The following is an 11,712-nucleotide window of genomic DNA, read 5'->3' as shown; positions in this document are numbered from 1 at the left end:
GATGTGTTTATTTTTTGAAAAGATATGTGCTAAAAAATTTCATGTTCAAAAGATATCTATTGAGAAAATCTAGTTTTAAGGTTTGGTATAGGTATTGATATCTATATTGGTCATTTTGTTTAATGGTAAAATTGTAAAAAAAATAAAATAAAATAAAAATTAATTCAATGTGTATGAAAATAGAATTACCCTAATTGGGCCTTTGTTTTAAGTAGATAGCCCTAATGTAAATAATACTAAAACCGCAAGCAAACACACAACACAAACCTTCAATTGTTCAACTCATGTACAGATCTTGTTTCTCTTTTGTTTTTATATATTTGGATTGAAGGCTTGTACAGAGAAATCAAGTTCTTTAGAATTGACGAGTAATATTATTATACAATTTTAAAGGGAAAAAATCATCAGTTTGCAGAACAAAGAAGATTTGAGTCATTGGGGGACAAGGTATTATTCCACTCTTTTACTTGCTCTTTCTTTCATTATTACTGTATTCAGATATTAATCTATCAAGCAAAATTTGCTTTGTTTTTATTTTAACTGTTAGATTATTATTATTATTATTATTATTTGGTTATGTTAGGTTTTCAATTGGTCATGGAACCACAATTGAAAAAGACCAACTACAAGTTTGACCGGCTAAGTAATCTTCCAGACAACATAATTTATGACATCTTTTCATTGCTTCATATGAGAGACATTTCATGTGTGTGTGCACGTTGTCAAGTAGGCTAAGACAGCTTTGCTTCTGTATGCTTTGCTTGAATATATCTTTTGAATCATCCTTGAATTTAAAGACATTCTGGGGTGTAAAACCGATCAAGGAACAAGAATTAGACAGTGTTACCTGATTTGTCGAGAGATTCTTGCATCTTCGCAATGGGGCAGACTTATTCCGCCTTCGTATTGATTACCCATTCTTTTACCGCAACCTCAACTACGACATGGATTATCGTATAGTGACATGGATCACTACTAGAAATAAGACTTTTTGCGTCTATTTTTTTGCGACTGATTATTTAACGGTCGCAAAAAATCATTTTTAGACATCAAACATCTCATTTGCCTGACCCAATCGTGTTCTTACAAAAATAAAAATAAATAAAACGTCTCATTTTCCTGACTCTCTCTCTCCCTCTCAATCCCCCCCCCCTTTTTTTTTTCTTATTTCCCAAATCTGGGCTCTCTCTCTCTCCCTCTCAAAATCTGTCTCTCGCTCGACTCTCGCTCAAATCTCACTGCCTCTCTCGCTCGAATCTCTCGCTCGAATCTGTCGATCGATTCAACTTTCTCAAGTCCACTACTGTTGAAGATTTCATAATCGGTAAGCCTAAACACATCTTTATCGATTCAACATTCTCTATAATGATCCGAGAAATCAAGTGTGCTCTGAAATGATTTTTTTCTACATTTAGATTTGAATACAAAACAAATCTAGGTTACAGTAATGAAAATCAATCCCATAGAGTTACAGTAAAATTCTGGAATTAACCTAGATTTGTTTGAATTAATCCCATAGATATGACATTACAAATAGATTTGTATATGACATTATAAATCCATAAAGAGCTCATATTTTTAGTTTGTTTGAATCCGAATTACAACCTAGATTTGAATTTCATTGTCTGCTTGTATTCACTGTTTGTGGATCAAATTCTGGAATTCTAATTTGAATTTATGAAATCAATTTTATGGTTTGTTTGGTGCAACTTATTTGAGGCTGCTTGTGATTTTTTCTCTTCAAAATCTGTCGGTATTTGTTGCAACTTATGCATACTGTAATGAGATGAAAATAGCTGTAGAAAGTTTAGTATGGGGAAATTAGGAGGGTTGTTTTAACTTTTGTGTTTTGATTATTAACTTTTGGATTATAAAAAGTTACACCAAATGAGGCCATCATTATTGTTATCATCGTCTTTGTCATCTAAATGTTGAATTTGTTATCGTCCTATTTTTTTCATTCACAAGCCCTGTTCTAGAAATAATCATGTGCACTAGGTCCTATTTTTTTCATACACAGGCCCTGTTCTAGAAAGAATCATAACTCCGGTTTTTTTATTATTTATTTTATTGAGTTGGAAATGAAGAACAGATTTGACTTTGTTGATCTCAATCTTTCATTGGGCAGATACTGATATTATTGCAGCAGTGTATCTCAGTTATAAAAAATAACACATTTTTAAGATTTCAAAATTTGTGAGTGGTTAGTCTAGGCCCCCAAATAATCCTCAACATTTTTTATAAGAACATCACGAGTCAAACTTGAACATATATCAAAACTTATTTAGATTATATATATATATATATATATATATATATATATATATATAAGTTTGGGTTTTCCTTTTTGAATTAATCCCATAGATATGAGCTCTTTATGGATTTATAATGTCATATACAGGATCAAAATAAAAATTTGAATCACAAGGTTGATCAAAATAAACTGCTCCTCTTGAGATTGGGAAACGATTATGGATGATAAAGATAAATATTCCCAAGCTCTTTGACTGCAAAACTGAGATTAGTACATGTTTGGTCATGTGGTCCTAATTACCACTATTATTTGCGGTTTTCTTGGTCTGAATTAATTCCACCAATATGAGCTCTCTATGAAATAATAAGCCTATATATAAGATATAAAAATAAAATAAAAATGAGCATTGAGCATTGAGCATTGAGCATTGAATTTTATTGTTGTAGACCAAGGAAAGTGAAGATAGATGTGGGGAAAAAGTAAATATATAGCATGAATAAAAATGGAGGAGAGGTCTACTGCAACATTATATTGGGATTATATTTAGTATATCTGTTACGGTCTAGTCCGAATTAAGTTCGGACTTTTGAATTGTTAACACCGCATTGAGTTTCCAAACATTTCATGAGATAGGCTTAAAACCACTGTATCCACTACACATTTTTATCTCTAGAGTTGAGTTATATTAGGCTTTGGCGTATGCTGGCCTAACACAAAACTCATTTAGGCACTATTTAGAATAAAACTATCAGACGTCTGGTGATAAAATTTAATGGTATGGAAGTGTTTTAAGTTGGGTTAAGGAACTGTTGATGCTCTTAGCCAATAAATTAGTCTGATTGTGTATATAAATTAACTTTGAAGTAATGTAAGAAACCCAAATATCAGACTTATCCCTCCACCCCCCCCCCAAAAAAAAATATATATATAATAATAATAATAAAAACAAAAATAAAAACCAAATGTCAACAACATTAGGCACATAGAAAGTTATGTATACCAATTCAAGTATACTATACCTGGTTAAAAAATAGGAAATTCAAGAGAACCATTCTGGATAGGATGAAGCACAGATCCACCTTCTCTATAATTAAATATCTTCAAGTTTAAGCTATGGGTTTTGTTGGTGGTTTAGTTGAGCCATTACACTACTACACTATTAGAGGAGATGTCTGACTCCTTTGTGCATGGACATGTGGCTCTTTACAGATCCTTGAAGTAGCTTCAAAGGCACTCATTTTAACAAACAATATATATATGCATATCTCCTGATCTATATATATATATAGTTACACATTAAACATGTTTTTTTCCTGATCTTTGTTATTTAACTACTGATAGTTCTGTATGCAAGTGATTTATGTAGTTATTTGATTGCATGATTTCTTGGGTGACTGCATGATCTGATTTGTTTTATAGTTCTGTATGCAAGTGATTTATGCAAATCTGATTTTCAGGAGTTGGATCACCTAATAATACATTTGTGCCTTCAGTCAGGCCTTTTATTTTGCTAGATTTTGGGGGTCACTCACTGTTAAAACTTGAATAAGTGTAGAGCCATATGTACTTGTATGTGAACGTATTTTGAATGTGATTGATTAGTTTTCTACTCTGACTTGCTAATTGGGTTGTGTCTATTGGATGCCTACTATTAGATTTTAATTGATCTATGCTGAATTAATACTAATTATGCATTTTCATGGGCATGCTTTGACTTGAAACCTGTTTTAGAGGGTAAGTAAGTTGCTGGTGATACATTTCATAATATGTGCCAATTGGTGGATTTTTTATTTTTTAGTCTATAAATTGTATCAATCGGCCTTTTTCAAAGAATCTAATGAAGTGGCCTCAGTAAATTGTCATAGAGCTTTTTGATTAGAGGTGAAAGATGTGTTTGCCATCTAAGAAATTAAAAGATTTGCCCCAGGAATTTCTGAGATTTTTTACTTCAAATGCATTTGAAATTTATAAGAAGATAGTATTTTGTATTTGTTCTTGAATAATCTGATAAAATTCTAATTATGGGGCTGGATTTTATAAATGCTTGTAAAGAAATGTTTCTAAAGTATATTATAATTGTTCATTCACAAATTCACCTAAAAATTCATCTTAGATTTCTACTTGAAATTTTGCCACTAATACAGTCAAAGGTGATTTTTTCCTTCCCTGCTGTAAAGTGAGCTTTAAGTTTATGCTTTGGCACTGTCCTGAGAATCTTTTGTTGTTGGGATGCCCTGAGGATTACTCAGCATAACTTAGCAGGGTATAACTCTAAAAAAATGGCACTGATGTTTTCTGCAATGTAGGAATGTAAACTTTACAGGTGGATTGCAACCTTGTGGATTGTTAGTGCCTATGATTTATGCTTGTTGGTATCTAACTACCCTTTTATTTTGTTATTTCAGATAATTCAGCAATCTGGAGTGATTGAGTTTGATGGGTTGCGTTTCGGAAACATGCCTGCAGTTGTTACTACTGCAGTTGGCCAGATGGTAAAAAAATAGCATATCAATTACATGAAGTGAAGTTTTTGGTGAATGTCTTATTCTTTTGTTTTATGTATTACGTGGTTCTAAATTTGCATGCCATTGATTATGGTGGTGATCTATTGAATTAATTTTGCCTGGTGCTACTTTGTTAGATCATTTGAAGTTCTAATGACTTTGCAAGGATGAAAAAGTTATTGCTTTAGGGCTTATTATTATAATTGGGACTCGTAACTTGTAAGTGTATGTGTGATGACAGAATACTCATCAAGCTGTTCACTGTTCTAATTCGGCTCCTTCCTTTGGCAGTGCAATTGTATAACAGTCACACCATTTGTGATTGTATTATGTGGGGAAGAATGATAGGTGAAGAACTAGGCATGAGGGAACGTTCTTGTGAGCCAAATTTTTTTTTTAAAGCTTTTTGTCAAGGAAACCAATCAGAGTAGTACCTTTGTTAATTAATTGTGATGCTTAAATGAAAGGAAGAAAATATTCACATGGTATTGACCAACTCTGTTACGTGGAGGCTGTATGATCAGTGTGTTTAGATGATCTTGCATATCGGTGATAGAGCTTTAAGTGGATTAAAAATTAACTTTCTTTTTTAATGCTGTAAAGGATACATATTGAACCACATCTATTTTGCAGAGGCTTTTTATCTATTGATTTGTCATTTATTAGCATGTCATGGTGATGGAGAACATTATCACATGCTGTATTTAATAGTAATGCCTAGTTTTGGTAGACAAGTCCATCAGATGACTTTCCGCGAAATTGTTGGAGTTTAACCTTTGGCATAATATGCACAAATTGGAGTTTTCCCTAGTGCTTCCCAGCTGCTTTCTCTAGACCTTGATAACTGGAGTTTTGGGCTCCTTTTTGATGTCTTGCCTAGAAAAATTACTAGGATTCTTCCCCTATAAAAACCATGTACTTTACCCCTAAGGTTTTTTTTTATGCATTTCAACATTTCGAAAGTGATTTTTTACGTTACGGGCATTTTATGTACTACTTCAAATATATATGTACCTGATGGAAGAATTTTGTGCACGGGTAATTTTAACTAATTTGATTATTCGGATTGCATCTTTGCAGGTGGTTGCAGGTATGACCGGTAAAAAACAAGGGTAGTATGGATATTAGAAGTAAGCAATGATTTGTCTTATCCTGCCTCCATTCCCCTTCCCCTCTTACTCTGATTAGAGATTGGAATAAGATTTTTTTATCATGTGAGAACAAAGAATTATTGTTGCTACTGGTTATTCACCTTTATTTTTGCTTGTGGATTTTAATGCTGTTAACACATGTGGTTTCTCATGCTATCAATCGGAATTGGATGAGCTCCATAAGAAGCTTAGTTCTGCATGTTTGGTTGTCTTTACTTGATTGCATTTTTATGTCTTCTCACAATGATGTTCCCAGTCCTTTAAAGGCCTCGTGTTAGATCTTAAACCTTTAGTTCATCATTTGGGCTTTGAAATGCTTGTGCTTCATTGACATGCCTTTTATAAGTTCTATTAGTAGTATTGTATACTGGAAGTGTTTTGACAGATATTACCCCAACTGGAATATGATGAAAAAAAGTTTCACATATTAAAAGTAATTGTTTAATTGTGACATTTTTTGTTTTTATTTTGTTCAAGCTTTAATATTTGACGAAAATAGGAAGAATATCTAGAGGTTAGCTGTGGGTTTGATTTGTCTAATTTGTTTGATAAACAGCTGGATAGGTAAAAGGGCTTTAATGTTTCACAATTTGTTTATTTATTTATTTATTTTTATTTTTATTTTTAATTTTTTGCGACGGTAACAAGATGGTCGCCAAAGATCATGTTAGTATTTTTCTTTGTTTTTTGCGACGGCAAAATAGGGGTCGCCATAAGTAGTTTAGGTGGTCGCAAATAATTTGCGACCGTTGCTTTGCCGTCGCAAAAAGTATTTGCCACCCCCATATTCGCGACCCCCATTTGCCGTCGCATGGGCCGTCGCAAAAAGTCTTTTGCGACTGTTTTTTATTATTTGCGACGGTTTATGGCGGTCGCAAAAAGTATTTTTTTTAGTAGTGGATGTATAATGCAACCATGTGTCGTGTTCAAGAGCTTGATCTTGACATTGCCTTGAAAAATACATTTTGCTTGCCTCTTTGTGCCTTGAACTGCTCATCATTGCGGGTTCTAAAACTGAACTTGAATTGTGGTAATCTCAAGTTGCCCAATGTAGAGTTCAACTCGCTGCAGGAGTTGTCGTTGATCAAGTTCAGAGTTGTTAATCCATTGCTCGGAGAGTGGATTTCTTTGTACTGTAAGGCCCTTACAAATTTAAGCCTCACGGTGTTTTATGGGATGAGCAATCTCAATATTACAAGCTCTTCTCTTCAAGATATGAAAATTACTATCCATGATGAGGTTTGTGATGTCAAAATTTCTGCTGCGAAACTGCGGACTTCGTTTGTAGGAGGACGAATGGGGTATGGAGGAGGTTTTCGGGCTGGCAAATCGTTGACAATTTTTGCACCCAATCTTCAAGAGTTTAAGTATGTAGGAGACCTTGTATATATCTCTTGTAAAGGGGAATTCAAGTCTCTGGAAATTGCCATTGTTATTGTCTCAGATTATCCTCTTGTAAAGGCCGTGATTGACAGCTTTATAAAGTTCTTTTGCTGCCTAAGCAAAGCAAGAAAAATGGAATTAAGTGACAGGTTTATTAAGGTATTCAATGGCATTCTTCTTTCACATTTAATTATTTTTTTTTGTACGTTATTCTTGTACCTACCTTTGCTTCTTTCTTTCTTCTCTTATTTTATCTAGTTTATATTTGTTTTAGGATTGAACTTCTCTCACAGTCGGGTGGTCGTATTTGGCAAATTTTTAGCTACACGTGATTGTTTTTAATAATTATTACTTTGATCTTCTAAGCCTATGTGCACAAATCGTTCAAGACTGATAATCATAAACACATCATTTTTTTGACAACATATTTGATAACAAATTTGTCATATGTTATCAAAATCATACATGTGCATTTTTTTGACGATATCAATTTCAATGGCTAGGATATCCAATTTCATCTAATTTTTTTCATTATTGATTTACAGTTCGACCATATTTGACACTGAGAAAAGTGCAGTCTTTTTGTATATTACTTTTTTTTTTTTTTTGATCAACTAAAAGAAACAACTTTATTGATGGAATTGTCATATACAAAGTATGGAAATATATTAATAAAGTGGAGGAAGTGCATAAAGCATGACAATATATTTGTCTAATCTCAATTAGGTTAGCACCGAGGAGAATATCCTATCATTTATTAGCACTGCCCTCAATAGTTGGTGAGAAGCTAACAAGACAGCAACACCAACAAACAAAACTGAAATACCACACCAGCAAAGCAACAGGGCATAACCACCCAAGTGAAAACAGGACACAACCACCCAAGATAGCCTTATGGGCAACACTAAACTCGGATAGGATTAGCTATTCAGTGCCTGACTTGTATGTTACTAATTTTGTAGTTATTTGCTCCTTTTCTTGCTTTCTTTCTTCTATTTTTTATTTTTGTATTTCTATTGGTGGTACTAATTGATACTAAAAATTGCAGATGCTATGTAACCAAGATTGTGCTCCAGCAATGTCATTCGAGAGCTTACGGCACTTGACTATACATGATGGTCCTTACAAGGACAGTTTCAGAGTCCCTCTATTAGCATCTTTTCTCAAGTCATCACCTAATCTGAGATATCTCAGGATGAGATACAATGGATCAACCAACTATAAGCCAATTACACTTTTACATATATGTTTGTTCGCCTTTCAAGCTTTGAGTTATTTTATACTTTTTTCTTTAATCCTTTATTTTGGGCAAAATTTCGCTTTGATTACTATAGTTACTATTTTATTGTTTAAACTTCATGTTTTTAATTACATTTCAATGTGGCCCAGTTGTTAATTGTCAGTATTTTAGACAAAAATAATAATATGTATTATTACTATTATTATTTTGTTAGATAGGATTATATGTACAACTTAAGTAGGAATTTTGACAATTCTTGTAAAAATAAATAAATAAATAAACACTACAACACATAAGAGTTTTAGAGATCAAATGTTTTGGTCTCTAAAAGTGAAAATTTTGTTGCAAAAGACATTTAGGGACCAATTTCCATCATCATGAAGATAGTCGCTAAAAGGTCGTCCCGAAAAGTAAAAAATAAGGCATTTAACGACAAAATTTTGACAATGTCACTAACAAATAGATTTTTAGGAACAAAATAATTTGGTCTCAAAATAGTTTATTTTTTTAGACAAAAAATTTGGTCTCAAAAGGATAATAATTCATCACTAATGTCCAATTTCATTTCTAAAACTATAATTACGACACTTTTCACAACAAAATTATTTGATCTCTAAAAAATAATTTTATTCCTAAATTTTACTCTCTAAAACCTCAATTTTTTGTAGTGAAATTACACTGATGTCCATATAATTACTACATGGAAGACGGTTGAACCCATGAGCTGTTAGTGAGGTACACTGTTGGCCACTAAGCCCATCCCTATATTCATTTCATTTTATTTGGTTTTCAATAACTTTTGCCTATGAACACTTAATGAGATTGAAAGTGCAACTGTATTACAAGTTATATATTTGAATACTAGGTGAGACGCACCTATGGTATATTTTTTTTTTTTTTGTCAGCGAAGAAAATGAACTTTGTTGATGAAACAGAAAACTATTACATTAATAAAAATAAAAATAAAATATTAGTGCAAAAAGCATCATATCGAACCAAATCGATCACAACTAGATTGGTACCAATAAAACTGCCCAATCATATGCTAGCACACCATCACAAATTGATGAGGAACCAATCACAAACACCAAAAACAACATCACCCCAGAAAAGCTAACCAAACCTGATACCTACCAGACGGCAATAAAATAATGAAATAAACAGACCAAAATTAGTTGACAGCTCAAAACAGATCAAAACAGCAATAAACAGACCAAAAACTACCCCACAGATCACCAGCCTCAAACCAACCACAGCAACTGCACTTCAAGATTAGCCCAAAAACCAACATCAGGAGCAGCAGTAGCCCTACTCAATCAACTCTGCAGCAGCCCCAAACTTGATTAGAAACATCATTCCAAAATTACCGCTGAGCAGCAGCCCCACAACACCAAACATCATGGAGTTGTGACAATCTTTATAGGTATGGTATCTCTAAGATAATACATAATGCACCAACTTTGCCTTTAGTCAAAAAACTTTTCAAGATCCTCAAAGTTCATATTATCCGCCATCACCAAGTCAATCCATTCCTAATAGCCACTCTCTTGAATTCCTTTGGTCCATGATTTGGTGGTCTGCGAGGTGTAGGACTGTATCGGTCACGACCCCATTCTGCCCCTAGTAGAATGGTACCGTGATGGCCAGTAATCCGAGATTACCAAAGGCCAACTTACAAGGATTCATACAATCAGAGTACACACATGGGGCTTACATGTGCGGAAGCAATAAATTTAAATCTACATAGTCCATAAGAGCTGTGCGTAAATCAAATGAAATGACATACATTTTAACATGGTTTTACAACTTGAATACAAATAAAATAAAGTGCATGTTACATCTTGATCAAAAGGCTTCTCAAGCCGACATATACAAAAGACATGAAATACAAAGCTAAGAAGTATAATCTTCAAGATGCTAGCAAAATATGAATCCGAACACAACTTGCAAAATACATCTAGGCGTCACCGCCTTCTTGCTCGTCACCTACATATATATAAGGAGAGGGTGAGTTTGGATACTCAGTGAATGATATCAGTAATAAAGGTTTGAATGAATGTTATCCGAGATCTTTATCAAAACAATACATATTATTGCTTGTACAAAATCAAGAGATGAACCTAGTTCATCTATCAAGTCTTTCAAAGCTCCAAGGGATGCTTACTAGCATCAATATAATACAAGTGATGACATTCCTGACAAAACAAGGGAATAATCGACCCGGAATCAATTAGACAAACCCACCCGTACAAGACCATCGATGGCAAGGGAGATATCTCAAACAAGGGTACTAGTTGCATTATAGTCCCCTAGCACTAAGGACTTTCCAAGAATGTCATCAAAACAAGATAATACTTGATACAAAACCAGGGATAATCATTCATATTTAAACAAATACGTTTCCAAAACGAAACAAAGCAAAGCTTTTATCAAACATTATAACATAGCTTTATTAAAAATACCACTCGCATAGCTCTTCAGGTGTAGGGCTTAAGGCAAGAATCCAAGACCTAAAAATACATGGCAAAGTCCACTGAATGCATTTCAAGAAGACAAGAAGTAATGCTCAAAGATGGTTGTGCAATGCATCCTTAAACACAAGCTCTGCATGAGCATAAATGATCCCGGCATTTCTTCCAAAACTAGGTCAAGACAAAACAAACCATGTGCTGGGAGTTAAAACACTGTTTTTCATCTCAAGAAAACATGCTAGTTACCAACCAGGTCTTGGCCGAGGTCCCACACCTCTTGGCCGAGGTGTGGTCCCGGTGACCACATTCAGGGAAATTAAGTCTGGAAAATCTGGGTTTCCTTTTGAAGAACATGAAAAATATGAACATGAAGAACATGAATGCTAAAATCATAACTTCTTTATTCAAAATCTAAAATTTCATGATATGAGTTCAAAAACATGGACCTGGGTACCCATACTTGAAGATTCCATAAAAACAAACACAAAAGCATAGATCTTGATACAAACTTTCAAATCAAAACATGGTTTTTTCTTGAAGAACACAAGAACATCATTTTCTCTTTCTAAAACCAAACTTAAATCAATGCATGGCTCATGAATCATGCTAGATCATGCAATGTGACCAGATCAACATAAAGAACAACAAGAGTAAATCAAGACTCTAACCTCAAAACACGAATTCAATGGTTCAAACTCTAAGAATCAAG

The 11,712-nt window shown here is 33.6% G+C and overlaps 1 long non-coding RNA gene across 1 annotated transcript; it reads left to right on the top strand.

Moving 5' to 3' along the window:
* The first annotated feature begins 1,128 nt into the window (after positions 1-1,128).
* On the top strand, positions 1,129-6,108 carry LOC145795306 (uncharacterized). Its single transcript, XR_014336035.1, has 3 exons — positions 1,129-1,324; positions 4,660-4,746; positions 5,839-6,108. It is a non-coding gene; the product is annotated as an uncharacterized LOC145795306 (long non-coding RNA).
* The last annotated feature ends 5,604 nt before the right edge of the window (positions 6,109-11,712 follow it).

The sequence above is a fragment of the Camellia sinensis genome, chromosome 7, assembly GCF_055761805.1.
Source record: "Camellia sinensis isolate YWXY chromosome 7, ASM5576180v1, whole genome shotgun sequence".
Classification (NCBI taxonomy): domain Eukaryota; kingdom Viridiplantae; phylum Streptophyta; class Magnoliopsida; order Ericales; family Theaceae; genus Camellia; species Camellia sinensis.
The sequence above is the reverse complement of the archived record's forward strand: the minus strand, read 5'-3'. Positions and strand labels throughout refer to the sequence as shown.